This window comes from Camelus ferus, chromosome X, assembly GCF_009834535.1.
Source record: "Camelus ferus isolate YT-003-E chromosome X, BCGSAC_Cfer_1.0, whole genome shotgun sequence".
In the NCBI taxonomy this organism is placed as follows: domain Eukaryota; kingdom Metazoa; phylum Chordata; class Mammalia; order Artiodactyla; family Camelidae; genus Camelus; species Camelus ferus.
Genome location: NC_045732.1, coordinates 68169349 through 68182832, shown reverse-complemented (window position 1 = coordinate 68182832; position 13484 = coordinate 68169349). Strand labels below are relative to the sequence as shown.

General features: G+C 41.2%; 1 protein-coding gene across 2 annotated transcripts in view; it reads left to right on the top strand.

The window, feature by feature from the left end:
* The window catches only part of DCX (doublecortin), an 88345-nt gene that overhangs the window by 57246 nt on the left and 17615 nt on the right, over positions 1 to 13484 (top strand). The gene's annotated exons all lie outside the window — the stretch shown is intronic.

Here is a 13484-nt window from a genome sequence, read left to right as displayed (position 1 = left end):
TTATGTAAGGAAATGCAGTAGGTTTATGGCCACTAGTATTCTGTCCAGTCATGTTGAGAATTAGCTCCTAGGTCACCACCTCTGAACATCTATAATCAGGCTGTATATTCCTTTATATTCCTTTGCCAATTGGCTAGTCCATCTCTTTGTCCTATTCTCAACCAACCACTGAAGAACAGTTAGAGGCCATGACTCTCGTGCCTACTCTCTCCCACAAAGTTTGTATCCTTGTTAAATTCCAACAACCTGGGAGGCAACTGTCTGATGCACACTCCAGTCTCTGGTTTGCTGTAAATCAGTTTGCACCCCTTTGCTTCCCTTGGACTAAGTTTGCAGAGAATGAGCTTACATCCTTTTGCTTCCCTTGGACTGGACTCTCAGGAAGCCTGGGAAGGGGGGTACAGTTAAGCCTCTGGGATTCCATGACAGCTGCCAGCATTCTGGCCCTGGTGTCTCTGTTCATTAACTGTATCCATCCTGGAATGTTTTATAGACTGTCAGAGCTAGAAGATACCTCAGAAATCAACTAGTCCAGAGGTTCTTAACTTAAGATCTATAGATAAGCTTCAGGGAAATCCTCGAACACCCTATATTATATGGAAAAGTAGCTTTCTATGTGCACATATTCATTTTTCTGGAGAAAAGATAGCTTTCATCAAATTCTCTCAAATGGGCTTTTAACACAAAAGATACATATACCTGAAATGGCTCTAGAACAGTACCCTCATCTTACAGTAGAGGAAACTGAGGCCCAGAAGGAAAGCAGCTTATCCAAGATTTTACAGTAAGTCAATGGCAGGGTTTAACCTAGAACCAAGGTATAGGTTAACTGCTCCTGTTTTATTTTTTTTTAAACAAACCTTTTCCTTCCTCCACTGAACTCCAGAGCCACACTCCCACTATACTTTGTGCACAGTAGACACCAGATAACTGTTAAATGCAATTGATAACTGCAATGGGCCCTATAAGCACACTTGCTTATTTTAATTGACCCTACTAAATAGAATCTGGAGCTGTATGGGGCTCAGGGCCAACCTTGGAGCTTAGTGTTGCCAAGGGATCAAGCAGGGTTTTTCCACCCCAGTTCTCTCTGATGAATGGAGTTCTGTCTCGTCCCTGTTTCTCTGAGCCAACTTGTCCCCAGGGCCCTGTGGAGGGGCAGGTGTCGGTCCTGGGCATGGACTCAGCAGCTCAACTCCAGCGCCTCTGCAGCTGTTCTCATCCCTGTGAGGCCCCCAGTGGGAGCTGACACAGAGACTCTTGGAAAATGGCAAAGAAAAGCTAAGGAAAAAACACCCTCGAGCACTGAGGGGTTGCCAGGCTTCCAGGGGAGCTGGTACAGCCTAGTTCAGGTTATTAAATCACACTAGCGCCTGATAAAATAGGGTAGAAAGTCTTTTTCCTTCCCATCTCCCCTTCCGTGCCCCTCTTTCCCAGGTCACAGGTTATTTTCATATTACCCAGAGTCCCCTACTGTATTTCCGTATCTGCGTCTCCCCATCTAGGAAATGAGTGCCTTTGCTGTAGGGCTTACGTACCCAGTGTGGCAGAGTGAAAGAACAGCTTTGAGTTCTAGTATCAGCTCTGTAACAAACTAGCAATGTAATTTTGTATAAGTCACTTAATCTTGATGGGCTTTCACGCTTCATTCATGAAAAATGGGGCTAATGACCTAAATGAGGTTATGGAGGTGAGATCGCTTGACAAATGCAAAACAACAAAAGCTATATGGGGTCATTATGACCTTTCACCACTCGAAAATTATTTTAAAGGTTGAAAAGAATAATCTTGAGGGCCAATAGCCCAGCTGAGATCTTGGATGCCCAGATTTCAGTCTAACTGAGTTTTCTAGAGGAAATTCTAGAATGAAGTGGGAAGGAAAGTCACCATTGGCTTTGAGTCTAAGAAGACCAGTGGGAGGAATCAGTTGACACAAATGTGATTTATTCCTAGAGCTTCATATGGTACTTTACATTCTAGAAACCTATGTGAATAGTTTCTAAGGACTAGTCACTCTTCACCAGACAAGGAAGTAGACAGACCCAATCTGGTCTTACTGCTAGAGGATCAGAGGGAGTCAGTTTCAACACGACTTACCCTGGGAATAGACTACCTTGCAGAGGACGGAGAATTTCCAGAGTGTGGCGCAAGATAGTGGGAAGAGAATATCAATCTCTCCCTGTACGATTGGCCAGTCAACACTGTTTCCTAAGGCCCTGGAATGTTTCCTAAGGCATCATGAGGCAAATAATGGTCAGTGCCTTCAAGAAATGCATGCTTTGATGGATGAAAAAGGGAGAGAGGACAAAACCCAAAAGGCAACTAAGGTGCTTAAAGAAATAGTCTTTAGTGGGGGAGGGGGTTGACATTGTGCTTTTTAATGCATATAATTAGAAAACAAATAGATGCAGAAGTTAGTAAACAAGTCAGTCTTTATCTCATTACTTTCTCTAATATATGGTACAGTGGACAATGACCACTAGTGGTCTAGAATAACCTTATTGTACTTAATACTGTTAATTATGAAAATAAGATTTAATTTTATGGTTCTTAGACTCTTCCTACTCTTGTTATTGCTGATGATAATAATATTTTTTAAAATAGTTGACTTTTTACACTTACATTTAGTGGAGATACAATGGTGAACAAGACAGATGAAAGCTCTGCTCTCTTGAAGCTTATATGGTGATGGTAGTGGTAGTGGTTCTAGCTTAGATTTGGAGATAAGGAAGACCTCACTGAATAGGTGAAATTTGACTTCTGCTTCTGCAATAGGTCACACTAAGTATTTAAAAAGTCTTCCTGCTACACTACAACTAAATCCTGGATAAATTATAGAAAAATTTTTCTTTGCATTTCCCTTTTTTAAAGAGCTTTATTGATATATAATCCACATAACATACAATTCATCCATTTAAAGTGTAATTCAATGGTTTTGGTATATTAAATTATTCATGTTATTAATTAAAGTAAAATATACATAACAAAAATTTGTCATTTTAACAATTTCATTTGTGTAATTCAGTGGCATTAATTATAGTCACAGTGTTGTTCAACCATCACTACGTAGTTCAAGAATTTTTTCATTACCCTACATAGAAACTCTGTTACCTTTACTCAATAACTCCCCAATCCCCTTTCCTCTAGCTTCTGATAACTTCTAATCAACTTGTGTCTCAATGATGTTGTCTATTCTAGATATTTCACATAAAAGAATCATAAAAATATTTGTCTTCTTGTGTCTGGTTTATTTCATTTAGCATAATGTTTTTAAGGTCCAATTTGCATGTATCAGAACTGCATTTTTTATGGTTGAATTGTATGAATACAGTAAATACATGAATATAATGTGACTCCATTGTGTGTAGAGACCACATTTTGTTTATACGTTTATCTGTTGATGGGGACACTTGGATTGTTTCTACCTTTTGGCTATTGTAATGGACATTGCATACAAGTATGTATTTGAGCCACTACTTTCAATTTTTTTTGGTATATATACCTAAAAGTAGGATTGCTGGGTCTTATGGTGTGATATTTTGACTTATAACAAGAAATGTATATTTGACTTTTGTCCTTGTTTCTGGCAAAGAACTCCAAAAACTTGGGATTTTCTAAGTGATGAGAGCGATAAAGATGTTTTTATTATGTCAATGAGGTGACTTTTGGAAAGCACCTAAGGATGGGGGGCTGGTTGCCAGGAGAATCAGACATGTGATTAAAGGGTTTGAATTTTCAGTCCCACACCCAGACCTCATGGGAGTAGGGGGAGCTGGAGTTTGAATGGATTGCCAATGGCCAGTGATTTAACTAATCATGCCTGTATTATCAAGCCTCCATGAAAACCCAAAGGGGAGGTTTTGGAGAGCTTCCAGGTTGGTGAACACGTGGAAAGCGAAGGAGAGCAACTCATTCAGAGACAGCATGGAAGCTCCATGCCCTTTCCCCATACCTTGCCCTAAGCATCTCTTCCATCTGGCTGTTCTTGAGTTATATCCTTTTATAATAAGCTGGTAATCTAATGAGTAAAAGTCTCTTGAGTTCTGTGAGCCACTCTGGCATTAACTGAACCAAAGCAAGGGGTCTTGGGGGCCTCTGATTTATACCCAGACAGTCAGAAGTACAAGTGAGAACCTGGACTTGTGATTGGTGTCTGAAATGGAGGGGTTGGGGGCAGTCCTGTAGGACTGATTCCTTCTTAACCTGTGCCATCTGGCACTATGTCTGGGTAGATAGTGTCAGAATTGAGTTGAATTGTAGTACACCCAGCTGGTGTCCAAGAATTGTTTATTGGTGTGGGGAATCTCCCACCTCCAACACACAGACACACAGTGGAACTGGTGACTGGTGTCAGTGAAGTGGGATTTGCTAGAATGGCCTGGCTCATGGTAATATGTGGTTTGGAAAGAGAAAGGATGAAAGGACAGGAGAAGAATGAACCTATGATTCCTGGGTGGCCATATGATCACCCACAGTATGGAATAGCAGCTATGCTGCAATCACTTACTAAAGGTAAAAGTTACCAATGGAATTTAGAGATGGATCCAACTCTTGGGGAGTTGGTTCACTGATGCATAAGGAAATGTAAACTAATAAGAGAGAGGCAAAATATTCCCTCCCTCAATTATTGTGATCTATAATAAAAAACTAAAAGTAAAAGAGAATAGAATGTCTGATCTTGATGCTAGACCAAAAGCAGATTTCAGTGACTCAGAGTTTTAGCCATTATCTTCAAAGCTACCCACCCACAAAGGTAAAAATTGTGCAGGGACACCAGGACCTCTCAGACCTCTGGACACCAAGAAGTTAGTCAACGTGGGAAGAGGGCAAAACTAAAAACCTACTGAAACCAGGGAGTATAGTGTGAAGGAGCTGTTTCATTTGTGGATCAGTATCATCAGCTTCCTGAAGAACCTTTACCATAATGGATTATGAGAGTGACTGACTTAGGAGTTGTGTCTTTGTCTTGGGTTTTGGTGACAGCATGTTTGGATTGATGCAGGATCCACAGGTCGCTATGAAACAATCACAGATGGCTATATGTGATCCAGATACAAAATAAGTTATTCCCGAGGGAACAGTCAGCCTTGTGGACTGGATAAGTGTTCCTGGAAGGTCTGTTTACCCTGAAAAGAGGGGCTGTCTGTCTCCCCCTATGAATGCCAAGCAGAGCACCTCAGATGAAGCAGCTGATGCTTATATGCAAGCCATGTGAGACTGGCTTTGTGATGACCAGGATATTCACCCACTGAAATATGCCCATTGCCTAGATCATGGTAAATGCTGTGGTTAAGTGAGGCCCTTTCACATGGGCAACCCATATAATCTTATTGTTACAAAACATAAAGAACAGTTCTGGAAACCTTATCGAATTTGCTGTCTCAGCTTCCCCTTGGGTCTTACAGATGCTAATAAAAACATTAGGTTAATTTAGAAGAGATGGTGGGCCCAAGGGGAGAGTCAAAGGACTCTTTCCAACAAAGTGGAAATTTTGAAATGGCTTTTGAGAAATAAGATGAATAAATCACATATTTATAGAAGCAAGACAAAGAGGAAACAGAGAGGGAAGAGTCACAAGACTTGCCCAGTAAGGTGGAAGTCTTTAGATCATTATTAAGAAATAGGGTTAGACATTGATGGGGTTAAAACAAAGGTTTTAGTACAGCACTACCAAAGGTTGAGTGGGACAAAATGGCCTTCTGCTGGTCCCCCAACGTTAAGGACTCCAAACAAGTCTGCTCTATTTACTCCAATTTGGAGGAATTTAACCTCTGATTTACAGCCAGTTGGTCAGAAGTACAGGTAACAACAACCTGGGCTTGTGACTGACCTCTGAAGGGTAGGGGGCAGTCTTGTAGGACTGAACCCTTAACCTTTGGAATCTGATGCTATCTCCAGATAGATAGTGTCAGAATCGAGTTGAATTGTAGGACACCATGCTCGTATCCAAGCATTGCTTATTGGAGGTATGGAGAAACCACTCACACACATCCTTACATGTTGAAATTAGGTCCAGTAACCCTTATATGGTAATTCTATGTTTATGTTTAGTGTTTTGAGGAACCTGGAACAAACATTTTTAAGTGATTTTCTAAGCTTTCAGAAAAGGCAGAAGAGGGAAGAGGAACCAGAAGTTGAAACTAGAGCAGCAGGCAGTATCTAAAAGCTCAAGCTTCCCTGAGGGCAAAACCCCATAACTGGGACCCGGTGCTTTGGATAGTATCAGAAATGCAGGGCATGCAAGTGCCAACTAAAGAATGTCACCCATCATCCAGCTCTGCAAGGATTGAGTTATTAACCACTTCAATTGCTGACCTTCAACCCACCCTGAAAGGAGTTCATGACTGAGATCAAGAATGAGGCACTCAATGTTCTGGAAAAACTGGCAGAACAGGCCTTCAGATAGATATTTTCGGGAGAAAATTTTTATGAACCTGGATTCTTGCATCTTCCCATAAGTAGAAAAGCACTAAAACCATTAAGGTATCTGTTCCTCATTACTAGCAGCAACCATCCACTAAGATATGTTTAGCTGCGTGTACCTCCATCACTAAAATCACATACATACTCACCTCCCCACCCCTTACCTCTTCAAAACAGTTTCTCAGACCTGTCTGAGAGGCTGTCTTCCAGGCTATAGTTCTCAGTAAGACACTGAATAAACTTGACTCAAGCTTTTATGTTGTGTGGGCTTTTTTTTTTCTCAGTTGACACAAAGTTCTTGAAAAGTAAGGAACCAGAATCTGCAACCTCCACATTAAGCTGGAACACTTAAAAGGGGATAAACCAGAAACATACCTATAAACTTGTTTGTCTCTTTCATGACTTCAGGGAGGACACAAAACAAATAAGAGCACTACTCTTAGGAGTTTGCAACCCAAAGCTTGCTCTAACACAGGTCTGGAATTCAAATTTGTACTACTCATGTCACAAGGGAAACCATAGCTGAAAAACAGATGCTGCCTACATTGTTAGTGCCCCCTGGCTCATGGTAGAAACAAATTCACATCTTTTTCAGAGGAAAGTGTCCCCAACCTAGACCCCTCAGGGTCCTCAAAGATTTAATTTAATCAAACATGAGCTCATAATTTAAAAAATATCAAGCACAGGAGGAAAAAAGTCACCATGAGGGAGAGTTAGCAGAAACAACACATTTGGATTCTCAAGGATATTAGAATGATCAGATACAAGACCTAAAATAACTTAGTGTGAATTGTTTAAAGCAACAAAACATGCAATTAAAATGAGACAATAAAAAGAGACTATCAGCTATGGCCAGGCAAATTTGGATAAAAAATGAAATAGAATTTCTAAAAATGAAAATTGCGATCATTGAAATTTGAAGCACTATGAATGGGTTAAACAGCAAATTAAATATATCTGAAGAAAGAAAGAGTAAACTGGCAGATTTGAAGATATTTTCCAGAATGTAGCACTAAGAGATAAGAAGATGGAAAATATGAGGGTGGAATTGCAATATGGAACATGAAGTGGGAAAGCTAAACATGTGCCTAATTTAAAGTGACCTCAGAAGAAAGGCCTGAGGTGTAATAAGAAATGGTGACCAAATAAATGGGTAAATCTGTATGTAGATAAATCTAAACAGTATTAACTGTATAAAATACTTAAAATAATAACTCATTTGTGGGGTTCAATACAGGATCTGAGATTCTAAACAATAGCATCATGTAAGTTGAGGGTTGCTCAGACTTAAATGCAGTACGTGGTACTTTAGATTTGATTGTGAAGACGCAAGTAGGCTTGTGACTATCTGAGAAGTATACTTTCTAGGTAGAGGGAGCTGCAGGATGAGGCTCTGAAGCAGGGAAGGTCTTGATGTGTTTGAGTAGCAGAAAGAAAGCCAGTGTGACGGGAGCGAGCTAGCGTGTGTTGTATGAGAGATTGGGTAATATAGAGCCAAGATAAAAAGTGGATTTTATTCTATCTATGGTTGAGAGCTTTGGAGGATTTTAAGCAGAAGAGTGACCTGCCTGATTAAGAGTCTGAAGTTTCTCTGGCTACAGTGTGGAGAAGAGTACGAGTGTATTGCATAGGGGCTGGGCATAGAGAGACCGGTTACAAGGCTACTGCATTATATCTTGGCCTAGGAGAGTAACAATGAAGAAGGTCAATGTGACTTCTAGTAAAAAATGACTCCCAGGTTTCTGGTTCAGGCAGCTGGGGGAATTGTGGTACCATTTATTGAGATGAGGAAAGCTGGAGGGAAGTAGGATTTGGAGAGGGAGCAATAAGATTTTAGTCTTGGGCATATTAAATTTGGGATGGCCATCAGATAACCAAGTGGAGCTATTAAGCAGGTAGTTCAATACACATGAGTCAAGATAAAAAAAACCTTGTCTCAGCTCACCACGCCAACCCTGTGCCAGTCTCTGACTGGAGCCTATCCAGGGCAGGCAGGCAGGAAATGTTCCAGAATGAGAGTAGCAGTAACTTTTATAAAAAGCCTCATGCGTAATGTTTATTGAATCTTTCATTAACTCATTTTGCGAAGCTTGGCAGCCACACTGGATGGGCAGGGCACACTGTTGGCAAGACTGGGAAATCAGTGTGGTTTGTCTTCCTCGCCACAAGATTTTCTCTTCTTCACCACTGGGGCCATTCCTCTCCCCATAGACACTCTCTGCCCTTCTCTTCACCCTGAATTCCACCAGGAGGCAACGGTATGTTTTGTCTGTGCAGAAGGCTGGCAGATGGGCCAGGCCAATTGTGCTATAGAGAGTTAGAATCTCTGTGACTGTAATCCACAAGATGCAATTTTTTTTCCAGGGCTATTAAGAAAAAGGCATGTTCCTGCTTCTCCACCTTTATTTATGCAGTTACCATAATACCTTTCACTCCTGTCTCCATCAACCTATATCCCACACATCCCTCAAGACTCAGATTTTGTTTTCGTCTTCTCTGTGCAGCCCTCCCCAGTTCTCACAATTAGAATTGTTCCCTTTGTCTTCTGTGTTCCTCTCGCTCTTTGTGCCTCTCTAATAGTGCTAACAGCAGTCCGCCTTGTAGTCCAGTTATGTGTGTAGTTCTGATTTCCTTATTATGCTGTCAACTGTGAAGACAGGGGCCTTTTATTGTCCATTTGTGTGTCCCTGTCCCTCGCATTGCTCCTTTGCCATAGTCAGTGCTTTATGAATGAATATCAGTAGAGTTGAACTTTCAATGAAAATACTTTGCGTGTTGAAAGTGAGCCTCATAGATATGCAAGCAAGACCTTACTTCCTGAAATACCATTGCTGTCTGAACAGTTGGAGAGTGTGTAGAACCTACCAGCAGTAGGCACATATGAGAACTAACTGCCAGCATCTGTAATATGCGGACGGAGAATCTAATCAAGCTTAAATCAAGTCACAGGGTGAATTTGCCATTTGCAGCTAATGGACTCAAACTGCCCCCAAACAGTGATCTGTTGTCTCCATTTCCCCATTTGCACTTCAACATTTAAGCCACTGGATGGTCCATATAATCTATTGTTTGTGCTAATGCACAATCAAGCTAGCTTCCCTTACTCCAACTCTTGCAGTTTTTTTTTTAAAGGAAGACCATTGAGTTAATGGTTCAGTGTTAATGTGAGTTGATTGATTTTATTGATTTTTGTGCTGGCAGTTGATAAATTACAAAGACAGGTGTCATGCCTTTGTGTTCTCTGACTTAAATACCCAAGCATGTCTCATACAAAAGCTGATGTCAGCAAAACCCTTAATCTCTGAGGATGCTGTAAGTGCTATCATAATGATTATTATTTTTACCACTTTTGCTTCCACCTCATAATAGAAATTTTATCACAAAAAACTAATCTTCTGTGTAGGTATAGGTTTTCATTTCTCTTGGGTAAGTAACTAAGGAGCATCTGATAAGGGACTTGTATCTATAATATATAAAGAATATGAAAATACTTTTTAAAATATTTTATTTTCAAAATTATATGTTTGCAATGTAACCTAAGGTGGATTTTGTATCATGTGAACTGCATGGAATTTTGAAAAGCAGGTGTGAGTGTGAGTTTCATTTGGGAATTATTTCTTACACTCCATTCTTCTTTTCCTTATTCCTCTTCTTTTTCTCCTCCTTCTCCCACTCCTCCTCTTTGTCCTCATTCTCCAGTTACAGTAATGAATAGGAGTTTTCTTGTCCATAGATTAAACATATGATCCATAAAGATGTTTCCTTTTTTCAATCCTGCAAATTGTTCTGATGCATATTGGGCATTGATGAGGACTAGTTGTGACTCTCCTGCCTAGGCTATACACAAGCCTTTGAAGTCAGGACTTCGGAAGGCATGTTCTCTTAGGCAATTAAATAGTTTTGTTCCAAACTGAATCGGGACACCTGAGAGCTAGTCTGAACTCTGCCATGGTCCATCTGTGTATCTTTCTGCCACTCAGACACCTTGTATTTTGGGTTCCTCGTCTTTAAGATGGAGGGCTTTCTATTTTCCCAACTCTGACACAGAGCAGGGTAGGGCTGTTGTGTCTCAATATCCAAGGCATTTGGGAAATCTGGGTATCCACATGCACAATATGAATTTGTCTACATTTGGGAGCCAGTAAAATGTGGGGTGGGATCACACAAGAAACCTGATGCTAAACAGCTGGATTGCAAAATGAATATGTTTGAAGCCAGCCACAGCATTGTGAGTTTGTCAGAAGCACAGGGGCTTTGCCTTTCTCAGAAGCTCCCCAAGAAGGGGTTATCCAAAGGCTTTTCCCAAAGCCTGGGTGGGGGCAGAGGGACTTGGAGTTGGAGGAGGGAGGGTCATTCTAACAGCAACCCCCAGAGCAATCTGTGAAGGCTTTGTTTTCTTACAATAGGACAGCATGGCATGTCACTGCGATGGCTGCTTTTGAGCTTTTGGTTTTTCTTCTTGGGAAGTGATTTCCACAAATACTTCCAAAATGAATGGTCTGGTACCTTTGGGGGAAGGGATTGCTGTTTGAAGTATTTACTAAATTCTTTTTATGGCTAGTAGTTGGTTGAGGTTTCCTATTTCTTTTTGAGCTAATTTCTTTCTTTAGGTTTTCCTTTAAAAATGATCCATTTCATCTGTTTTCAAACTAATTGGCATAGTTATACAAAGAATAACTTCTGATTTCACAGTCTTTTCTCCTTTCTTGTTCCTAAATTTATATATTGGTGTTACCTTTCAAAACCTTTGACTGCTAGGTCCTATTGTCTGCCACTATTGATTTCTTCTTTCTACTTTTCTGCCTTTGTATGCCCTTACAAAACCTCCTTCTTATTTCCTTTACATTCAGTTGAGGCCAAAAAAAATTTAGCCCTGGCTAAATTCTCACTATGTGATTAAGCACTCTACCAGGAACCATGGGGAGATATAGAGGGAGGCATAAATTTGGTCTTACATTCAGGAAACCTGTGATTTAATGGGAAGGATTAGGTGGGTACTCATGAAAATACAGATAGACCTTGAAACAAAGTGCTAAATGCTAGAGACCATTAGTAGAGGGATGCCCAAGGGTGAGGCTTCCCTCACTTATGACCAAAACTAAAGGAGATCAGTCAGGATCAGGGGCAACCCGAACACGAGGTCATGGCAGAGATCTTTAGGGTTAAGAGGTGGTAGGGCATATACAATTCAGAGACACACATGTATCAAAGATAGGGGCTCCAAATTTCACTGGTCCAAGATGTCAGTGGGAGTCTGCAGCAGGGTTAAAAGCCATGTGTAGCCTCTGTCATTGGATTCACTACCATGGCAATATACAGGATGCTTATTGAACTAACAATGCCAGTTACTGACTGGGTCACTTGGATGTGGTGCTAAATAGTTCCCATGTCACCTACAGTTACCCCAAACTCTCATGACATGACACTAAAATGCTCTGTTTCAATGTATCTCATGCCATCAGATTATGTGCTCCATGAAGTCATGACCTGAATCTTATTCATCTTTGCCTCCACAGTGTCTGAACCATACGTAAGTGCTTTGTATTACTGAGAGGCCAAAAGCACAGGCTTTGGCATCACACAGATCTACACTGATTTGGCTTCATCACTTTCCACCTGAGTAATTTATGTATTGTCTCTGGAACTCAATTTTCTCATCTGTAAAATAGTGATGACAAGAATACCGACTTCTAGGATTTGTTGTGAGAGTGAAATGGGATGACAGATTTGGAAGTACTAAGCAGAGTGCTTGTTCAGAGTAAGCATTCAATTAGTGGTAGCTCTGTTTGTCATTATATGATTGGGGAATTAATGGGTGAGGATGAGTGGGCTGAAGGAGGATGATGGCCTTTTTGATGAGGTCAGGACCCAAGTCTGGGGAGAGGCTTAGTAGAAGCAAACTTGGCAGCCCTCCAAGTCTCCCTCCCTTCTTTGGCATCCTTTGGATGATTGGGAGGCTGAGACAATGGGAGTAATCTTTAAGCAAGTCTCGCTTTGTGTAAGGCTTGCAATCATCTTGGCCAGGGGAACAGAGATTGAATAGAGCCTGGGTGGGGAATGATGTTATTAATATAAACATTTTTCAAATGTAACATATTGCTCTCTGCACCCAGCAAGCTGTTGTTAGTTTGTGAGCCCTGTGCCTTTGGAAAGCCATTGCTGGCAGCTTAAATGGGTGGCTTAGAACAATTAGAAGCTTTGAACGCTTTCAAGCTAAGGATGGGGGTAAGAATGTTTTGACTCTGTGGTTTCTTCTGGGGTTTCCCTGGTGTGCTGGACTAATTATCAGATGTAATTAGGAAAGCTGAGAAGTGGGGAGACTACAGACAGCGGCATACTTTCCCAGGGACCCTCATTTCTTTGTGTAAGAAAGGGGTTGGGGAGACTGTCTCTCTATTGTGGAGAAGCAGCAATGCACAGGGCACTAGAGGGCGGGAAGGATCCTGGGAACATGGTTTTACCAGCAGAGCCTCAAGCCTACGGGGACCCATTGCTCTTGATTAAATTTTAAGTGGTCAGGACAGTTTTCCCTTCCTTTTTCTTCATGGAAGAATGGTATTCTGGGCCACTACCAGGTTCTCGGTCTATTTTTAGCAAAAGTCCAACTTTTGTGGGTCCAAAGTGGTTAAGAACTGGTGTCCCTCTTTCAAAACTCATGAAGATGAAGTAGAGGAACTTCCACGTCTTGGTCAGCCAGAATCTGTCCACTTCAGGCTGCAGAAGATCTTTCTCATCTTCCTTGGTCTATACTTCTGTCCCTGGAGCTGAGCTAGGAGCACTCTGTCCTTGAGGCTCTGAGGAATGGCAGCATTTGTAGGGCCATCTGCTTGCTGACTTTAACTCAGAGGAGAACGTTCCATTTGGACATAGTCTTGAAGTTACTCTTGATGCAGTGGGAACAAGATATCACACATGAAATGTGGAAAGAAAATGGCACTTGGTATATCTTTACTCACAAGGGGCTGAGGTGCAGACTATGAGCCTGGTATTTTGAGAAAAAGGTGATCCCTGGGGGCTAAAATTGATGGCCCAGATGTGCAGCTTTTCTCCCCTGCCAACAT